This window comes from Miscanthus floridulus, chromosome 8 (assembly GCF_019320115.1).
Source record: "Miscanthus floridulus cultivar M001 chromosome 8, ASM1932011v1, whole genome shotgun sequence".
NCBI classification, from domain to species: Eukaryota; Viridiplantae; Streptophyta; class Magnoliopsida; order Poales; family Poaceae; genus Miscanthus; species Miscanthus floridulus.
Window position 1 is genome coordinate 171,382,407 of NC_089587.1, and position 9,316 is coordinate 171,391,722.

The following is a 9,316-nucleotide window of genomic DNA, read 5'->3' on the forward strand; positions in this document are numbered from 1 at the left end:
TGCGAAGCAGGGCTGCGACGGTGGGTTGTGGGGTGACACCGGTGGGGGCGGCACCGACGGTGAGTGGACGGGGGTCCGATGGAGGTGGGTTGAGGAGGAGCGCCTGACGGGGGTTGGTCCAGAGTAGGCTGAGCGGAGAGGGGGTGGACGGGCGGTGCTAGCGTAGGAAGGGAGGAGACCGAGTGGATGGAGGCGAGGAAATTGAAACCGCATCTGGGTTGGGGGAGTTCCCGAGCTGCTAAACCAATCGAGCTCAGTCTGTTGGTGGGCCAGGGCCTTTGAGCCTGAACGGCAGAGTGTAGGCGCGGTGGGCCTATTTGTCTGCCAACAGGACGCTGGGTACTGAATAATTATTTAGTACCCAGGTACCATATAGTAATACTATACATATATATATGAGCGCCTACAATCTAGAAGATCGCATCACCCCAAAAATTCCTGAACGTAGCACAACATTACTCCCTCCTTTCCGGCCGAGAGATGGCAGCCGGCGACAAGCTGCACATGGTGTGCGTCCTGTTCCTAGCGCAGGGCCACGTGACGCCTGATGATGAAGCTGGCCAAAGTCCTCTACTGCAAGGGCTTCCATGTCACTTTCATCAACACCGAGTACAACCACTATAGATGGCCAATGTCCTGGCATGGCACGGCACGGCACAGGCCCATGCTGGCCTGGCCCGATAGCCAACGGGCCGGCACGGCACGCCATGCCTCTCGGGCCGTGCCTCATAGGGCCATGGGCCTAGTCTTTGGCCCAGGAACGGCCCTATGGGCTGATTTCCTTGCTGGGCTGGCCTAAGAAGCACGGCCATTTTCACAGGCCATGCCAGCTCGAGGCCCACTGAGTCGCTAGGAGCAGGCAGGGTCGCTGTCGCCGGGACGTAGGGGTCGTGGAGGAGCGGCGAGGGCTCGAGGCCAGCCACCGCATGGGGGCCTTGGGGGAGGAGGGCGGCTGCCGGCGTGCTCGAGGCCGAAGCATGCGCCGCGGTCGCATGGGGAGGCGAGGAGGTGGCCTCGGGCGAGGAGGTGGCCACCAGATCTGCCCGCCCGCGTGCTCGTAGCCACGCGCCACTGAGGGAGAGTGAGGGAGGCAGGGACGGGGAGGAGGCACCATGCTAGCATTGAGGCAAGGGTGGGGAGCCAGATCCATGGTGGAGAAGACCTAGCGTGGCCAGATCTGGTGGTGGCGGGATCGAGGAAGGAGGCAGTGCGAGGCCGGAGATGGCAGTGGCCGCCGCCCGCCGGCGAGCTTGTCTTGGCACCGGATCTGCGTCGAGGCAGAGCTCGAGACTAGCTCTAGGGTTCGGGGTGAGGGAGAGGGAGAGCCGCCGCGTGCGTGAGGGAAGGGGAGGGGGTGGGCATCCGCGTCGTCGGCTCTAGGGTTCGGGGTGAGGGAGAGGGAGAGCCACCGTGCGCGTGAGGGAAGGTGTGGGGGTATGGCCCCCGATATCTATAAGACAAGACATGGGCCGCACCATCAGAGGTGGCCCGACCCACAAGATCAAGGCGTGCATGGCGCTGCTCGGCGTGCACCGCAAGCTATTGTATAGTACCAAATAGGATATTTTACTTGTAACCCTACCCCTCTAGAGTATATAAGGAGAGGCAGGGGTCCCCTAGTGGACAGATCTATCTACTACATCTCAATACAATACACTAAAGACATAGGACGTAGGGTATTACGTCGATCAGACAGCCCGAACCTGTCTAAATCGCTGTCTCTGCACCTTGTGTCACCATCCGGTTCCTGATTACGCATACCCCCACCGACAAATCTACCATCGTCGGATACCCCTCGGTCGGCTGCCAACGATATTCTATCGACAGTTGGCGCGCCAGGTACGGGGTGTGCGCTTGATCCCCTGGCGAACCAGATGGCGTACCTCAAGATCAACATCCTTCGCGACGACTCGACTGATCGCATCGACATCCTTCGACAACCACGGTGCATCTCCAAGCAGCACGCGTCACCAACTCTAAGCGCTGCTATCTCTACGACAACTGAACCAATCGGCTACTGGCGGCTCAACGCCCGGCAAGATCGAATCGGTGTTTCTAGTGGCGAGTGTCAGGCGTACTACTAGGTGCCCTCAAATGCATCTGGATTACTCATCATCAGCCACCACGACAGCACATGCACATGTACGTTGGCACATGCACGCGTACGTTGGCCTCAAGCAGGTAGAGGAAGATGCAAGCCACGCAAGCTATTAGGATGTGATTTGCATGTACGCAACTACTGCTTGTGAACTAACTCCAACACGAAGTGAGCCACCCAGACAGCCAGCCGTCCGAACTCCGTTCATCTACTTGAATATTACGTCTCACTGATTACACCACGACCATCCCGATCTAAGCTCAACTTCATCAACGCCGACCAGACAACGCCATACGCCACCGACCAGACGCTTCGTCCAAAGCTAAGTCACACTTTAATATTTTTCTAAATATTCTTCAATCTCCGTATATCGCCATAATGTTTTTCTGAGCTATTTTCTTCATATTTGCTCTCCAAACAATTTTTTAAACCCTTGAACAGTCATGTTGATGCTCGGACGCCTCCAGAGACAGCCCTATCTCCGGCTCCTCCCTACACGTGCTACGGGCTCCGCGCTCTGCGTTATGGGTGGTCGGCAGCGGCTCCTTGGTCACGCCTGTTCCTCTTACACGTGCACGAGCTCCGCGCTCTGCGTTATGGATAACGGGCTAGCTAGGGCTGGAGACTCAGCTACACACTAACTGTTCGGGCGGTTTATATTAAATATAAATATATCTTCACACCAACTGATCGCCGAACTGCATACGCCGTTTCATCACCATTGCTGATTTTCTTTAGAGTTCATTTATTTTTACATCATGTACTACCCGTTCTACATGTTTGTATTGTAGGATCATCGTCTAGGTGATCGGACCACCTGGTGCTCAGACTTCTCCACCGATCAACTGGTTGGACTGCTTGGTTCATGGACTCCGTCGCTGACCAGTTGATCGGACTGTTCGCTGGTCGCTTCTACTCAATGCTCACTTTGCCGCCGACCAGTTGACCAGACTGTTCGTCGCTCATGCTTCATCGCCAGCTACGTCGGTTACTCCTCGGCGCATGGATACTTCATGCTCGAGGACTAAGTGGGCACACTTCACTGCATGGGCATCATCAGCTATGTCGGTGCTCGGACCTCGCCGCCTACGCTAGGGACTCCTTGGTGCTTGGACCTCGCCGCCTACGTTGAGGACTCCTCGGTGCTCGGACATCGCCAGCTTCACCGGGAACTCCTCGGTGCTCGGACATCACTGCCTACGTCAGGGACTCCTCGGTGCTCGGTCATCGCCGGCGACGCTAGGGACTCCTCGCTCCTCAGTGCTCGGACATCACCAGCTTCGCCGAGGACTCCTCGGTGCTCTAACATCGCCGCCTCCGCCGTGGACTCCTCGGTGCTTGGTCATCGCTGGCGACGCCGGGGACTCCTCGCTCCTCGGTGCTCGGACATCGCTAGTGACACCGGAGACTCCTCTCTCCTTGGTGCTCAGTCATCGCCAGCAATACTGGGGACTCCTCGCTCCTCGGTGCTCGATCATCACCGACGACGCCGGGGACTCCTCGCTCCTCGGTGCTCGGTCATCGCCGGTGACGTCGGGGACTCCTCGCTCCTTGGTGCTCGAACATCGCCGGCGATGTCGGAGACTCCTCGCTCCTTGGTGCTCGGTCATCGCCAGCAACGCCGGGGACTCCTCGCTCCTCGGTGCTCGGTCATCGCCAGCAACGCCGGGGACTCCTCGCTCCTTGGTGCTCGGTCATCGCCAGCGACGCCAGGGACTCCTCGCTCCTCGGTGCTCGGTCATCGCCAGCGACGCCGGAGACTCCTCGCTCCTTGGTGCTCGGTCATCGCCAGCTCCATCAGGGACTCCTCGGTGCTCGGACATCGCTGCCTACATCGGGGACTCCTCGGTGCTCGATCATCGCTGACGACGTCGGGGACTCCTCGCTCCTCGGTGCTCGAACATCGCTAGCGATGCCAGGGACTCCTCGCTCCTCGGTGCTCGGTCATCGCCAGTGACTCCGAGGACTCCTTTGCTGCTCGGATCTTGCTATGTCTCATCGGTGTGCTATCAAGCTGCTCCATGCTGTTCAGATTAGGGTGCTGATCTTGGGCAGCACATCTAGGGTCTTGATACGTGCATGTCAGACGACGTTGGCAAGCTGAAAGGTCCTTGTTTGGTTTTGGTAATTGAGTGACAACTTAGGTGGACTAATTATGTTTATGTGAGATACACAGGTGATTAGTCCACAGGTATATGTGTATGAGCAACATATGCCATGGAGGTGAAAATGGCTTGGAGATGTTGCAAAGCTCACACATGTGATGATGAAGGAGCTTAAATGCACATGAGACATGACATTGAGTCATGTGATCAAGGTGGAGAAGATCAAGACAAGACTTGGCTTGATGGACCGGTTGCAAGCGTGAAGGGCAAGTCGAAGGCTTTGGAGTGATGGACCGCGTGGCGGTGAAGCTTGAGCAAGACTTGGCGCCGATAGACGATGGCAACGGTGAAGAGCAAGTAGAGTCAAGATCGATGAACCAATATGATCATGTGATGATATGAAGTGGATCATATCATTGTTGATCGTGTTGGTGCATGTGTTGCATCGACATTGAAGGAGATGGAATGGAATGCGCAAGGCAAAGGTATAACCTAGGGCATTTCATTTCATCGGTCATAGGTGTGTAGAAAAGTTTATGACCGGGTTTAGGATAGATGGCCGTACTATCAAGAGGGGCAAACTTGTTTGCATATTGGTCATCTAGTGCCACTCGAGTGATCTAACTTTGCATTGTCGCTAGGATCGAGTGGCGTGGCAAGTTGAGTGGCTAACATCCTTTGGGAAATGATTGTGAAAATGCTAACACACATACACATGGTGGTGTACACTTGGTGGTGTTGGCACATTTACAAAGGAGGTGGTGTTTGCAGGGGTGAGATGGGTTTGGGTCCCTTTCGGGAAAATGGAATGCCTATTTTCTATTGCGCCGGATGCAAATTCTTGTGGTTAGCACATTAGAGCAAGGGTGAAGAAGTTAGAAGTGAAAACGAGGTGGTCGCGAAGACGCTGGCGTCGGTCAACTGACCGGACGCTGGGTCTGAAAGCACCGTACGCTGGCTGGCTGTGTCCGGTCAGGCTGACGTACGGTGACGCAAAAGCTAGAGTGTGACCGGACGCTGGCTGCGTCCGATCAAGTGTGACCGGACACGTCCAGTTGAGGTCGGTACCTTACTGGAAACAACCGGACGCTGGGGGTTCAGCGTCCGGTCAGTTGAAAGCTGCTGCGTCCGGTCAAGTCAAGTGACCGTTGGAACCAGGACATGTGGCCGTCTGTGGGCGATCGGACGCTGAGGTCCAGCGTCCGGTCACCACGACCGGAGCATCCGGTCGGCCCGACCGTTGCCCAGTGAAGGGGTAAAGACTAGTTTAGCCCTTGGGGCTATAAATAGAAATGGCCTTCGGCCATGGCTGGTGTAGAGCACCTTGGGGGACTTTGTGTCCATGCTTGAGAGTGCTTAGGAGCCCTCCATCTCACACATACTTGATAGTGATCATTCGATTATGTGAGTGAGCGATTCTAGTGCGATTGCATTGTGAGGTTGCATCGAGTGGCACTAGGTGATCGAGTTGCAAGCCGGTGGTGCTTGTTACTCTTGGAGGTTGCCACCTCCTAGACGGCTTGGTGGTGGTCTCCGTCGAAGCGCGCAAGAAGCTTGTGCGGTGCTCCGGAGAAGTGCTTGTGAGGGGCATTGTGCTCGCCCCATGGAAGCCGCGAAGAGCAACTCTAGTAAAGCGTGTCATTAAGCTACCCTCACTCAAGGGGTAGGTTCTTGCGGCGCCCGACGTGCGGGCTTAGCGGGTGATGCTAATTAGCCGCCGAACCACCAAGTGAGCGGTCGACACAACGGGGACTAGCGTGTTGGCAAACACGTGAACCTCGGGAGAAAAATCATCGTGTCAACCTTGTTCTTCCCGTTGGTTTGCATCCCCATTACATAAGCTTGCAATTACTTCTATACATATTAAGCTTGTGTAGTTGCTCTTGTAATTAGATAGCTTGTGTAACTTGCTAATTACCTTCTTGCTTGTGTAGCATAGAAGTAGCTCCCTTGCGTGGCTAATTTGGTTTTAGTAACCTTGTTAGTCACATTGCTTAGTTTGTGTAGCTAAGTATTTGCGCTCTCTAATTAGGCATTGGTTGCCTTGTTATTGAGTATTGCTAGTGAGCTTAGTTAGTTTTGTGCTTTTGCTTACTAGCATGTGTAGGAGCTCCCTTGTTGCTTAAAGAACTAGTGGCATATGTTTGTGTAACCGTGCTCCTAGAATTATTTAGGAGAGCTCTAACTAGCCCGGCATCTTTGTTGCATAATTGTTATCTTTGTAAGGTGCTAGTGAACATATATCGTGGGGTATAGTCTTGGCTAGACCGATAGTTTTAATTCCACATTTGTATGGGTTAGCCGACGCAATTAATTTTAGAAAAGACTATTCACCCCCCCTCTAGTCTGCCATCTCGACCCTTCACAAGCTTTCAGACTTCTTTTTCTTTGACCCTGCTATAAGATTCATTCTTCATCTTCTAGCAGGCTCGAGGACTAAGTGGGCACACTTCACCTTGCGGTGAATGTGCTTGTTCTCATCTCGAGGCTACGCCCGGGGACTGGCTGCCTGCTCGGCTGGTTTTCTACTTTCTGATCCTGGCACCACGCGACTACGTCACCTACTGTCAAGCTTGGAGGGAAGGTGTGGGGGTATGGCCCCTGGTATCTACAAGACAAGACATGGGCCGCACCATCAGAGGTGGCCCGGCCCACAAGATCAAGGCATGCACGGCGCTGCTCGGCATGCACCGTAAGCTATTGTATAGTACCAAATAGGATACTTTACTTGTAACCCTACCCCTCTAGAGTATATAAGGAGAGGCAGGGGTCCCCTAGTGGATAGATCTATCTACTATATCTCAATACAATACACTAAAGACACAGGACGTAGGGTATTACGTCGATGAGACGGCCCGAACCTATCTAAATCGTTGTCTCTACACCTTGTGTCACCATCCGGTTCCTGATTACGCGCACCCCCACCAAAAAATCTACCATCGCAGGATACCCCTCGGTGGACTGCCGATAGAAGGAGAGGGGGCGGGCGTCCGCAGCGCCGGCTCTAGGGTTTTGGGTGAGGGAGAGGGAGAGCCAACGCGGGCGTGAGGGAAGGGGAGGGGGCGGGCGTCCGCGGCACCGGCTCTAGGGTTCGGGGTGAGGGAGAGGGAGAGCCGCCACGAGCATGAGGGAAGGGGAGGGCATCCGCGGCGCTGGCTCCCGCTTATATATGAGGGGGGAGGCGGGTCGGGGACGACGTGGAGCGCGTGGGCCACGCTGGGCTGTGGGGAGGGGAGGAGGACATGGGAAGGCCGTGGCTGTAGGCCGGGCCGCTAGCGGGCCGGCTACTCTATAGCAGGCAGTGCCATGCCAGCCCACGGCCCAGGCAAGGCCTGCTGCTCCAGGCCGGGCCAGCCCAGGCCCGCTAGCCTCCATGCGAGGCCGTGCTTGGGCTAGGCAAAAAAAAAACGGGCCTTGGGTTGGGTCGACGGGCTCGGGCTACATGGCCAGCTATAACAACCACCGCCGCCTCATCTGGTCCCGGGGCCCCTAGGCCGTCGCGGGCCTACCGGGCTTCCGCTTCGCCACCATCCCCGATGGCCTGCCGCACTCGGACGCCGACGCCACGCAGGACCCGACCGCGCTCTATGACTCCACCATGAGGACCTGCCTCCCGCACCTCAAGAGCCTACTCGACCACCTCAACGACGGCAATGGTGGGGTGCCACCGGTGACGTGCGTCGTGGCCGACAACGTCATGAGCTTCGGCGTGGACGCTGCTAAAGAGATCGGCGTGCCGTGCCTGCTCTTCTGGACGGCCAGCGCCTACGGTACATGGCCTACCGCCACGTCCAGTTCCTCATGGACGAAGGCCTTGCGCCTCTCAAAGGTTGGTATCGTTACGTGCTGTGGCCTCTAGTGATGAACGCATCATGGATCATGTACTCCGTATGTGATCGGTAGAGCATGCTGCATGCTGCAGATGAAGCGCAGCTGACGAACGGGTACCTAGACACACCGGTGGGGTGGGCGCGCGGGATGAGCACGCACATGCGGCTCAGGGACTTCCCGAGCTTCATCTACACCATGCAGCGCAGCGACATCCTGCTTGACTTCATGATGCACGAGGTGTCGCGCGCGAACGCCGCCACCGTCGTCATCCTCAACACCTTTGACGAGCTCGAGCTGACGGCGCTGGGCGCCATGCGCGCCATCCTGCAGCCCGTCTACACCATCGGCGCGCTCAGTCTCCTCCTCGAGCGGCTGGCCGCCGCCGTCCCTGACCCTGGCGTCGTCGATGCCGCCGCCGCGCTCGGCACGGTCCGCGCCAGCCTCTGGAAGGAAGACAACACCTGCCTACGGTGGCTGGACGGCAGGGCGGCCTGGTCCGTGGTGTACGTGAACTACGGGTGCATCACCACCATGTCGAACCAGGACCTGGTGGAGTTTGCGTGGGGGCTGGCGAGCAGCGGCTGTGACTTCCTGTGGATCATCCGGCCCGACCTGGTGAAGGGCGACACCGCTGTGCTGCCTCCCGAGTTCGTGGAGTCCACCAAGGACAGGTGCCTCCTGGCGAGCTGGTGCGAGCAGGAGGCGGTGCTACGGCACGGGGCGGTGGGGGTATTCCTGACGGACAGCGGGTGGAACTCCATGACGGAGAGCCTCAGCGTGGGCGTGCCAATGCTGTGCTGGCCCTTCTTCGCAGAGCAGCAGACCAACCATCGGTACGCGTGCACCGAGTGGGGCGTGGGGATGGAGGTCGACGGTGACGTGCGGCGGGAGGCTCTGGAGGCAACGATACAAGAGGCAATGGCCGGCGACAAGGGCAGGGAGATGAAGCGGAGGGCGGACGAGTGGAAGCAGGCCGCCATTCGGGCCACGTAGCCTGCCGGCAGGGATTGACCAACCTGGATGACCTAATCAAGAATCTTGTCCTACGCAAGTGCTGACGGCTCTTTCATGATAAAAGAATATAATTTCAGTTTAGCCACACTATCTAAAGTTTTGACTAAATTCAAAAGTGTATCCATATGTATAACACAATTAAAATAGAAAATAAAAAAAGTTACACTTATTTGGTTTCAATATATATGATATTTTTATATAAACTTTGTCAAACACAAAATGCTAGTTTCATGCATTATTATATGGGTATGCATTGGCAGCAGGTGAA

The 9,316-nt window shown here is 56.3% G+C and overlaps 1 pseudogene; it reads left to right on the forward strand.

Moving 5' to 3' along the window:
- Positions 1–480: 480 nt before the first annotated feature.
- LOC136473999 (UDP-glycosyltransferase 85A5-like) lies at positions 481–9,027 on the forward strand (annotated as a pseudogene).
- Positions 9,028–9,316: the final 289 nt, after the last annotated feature.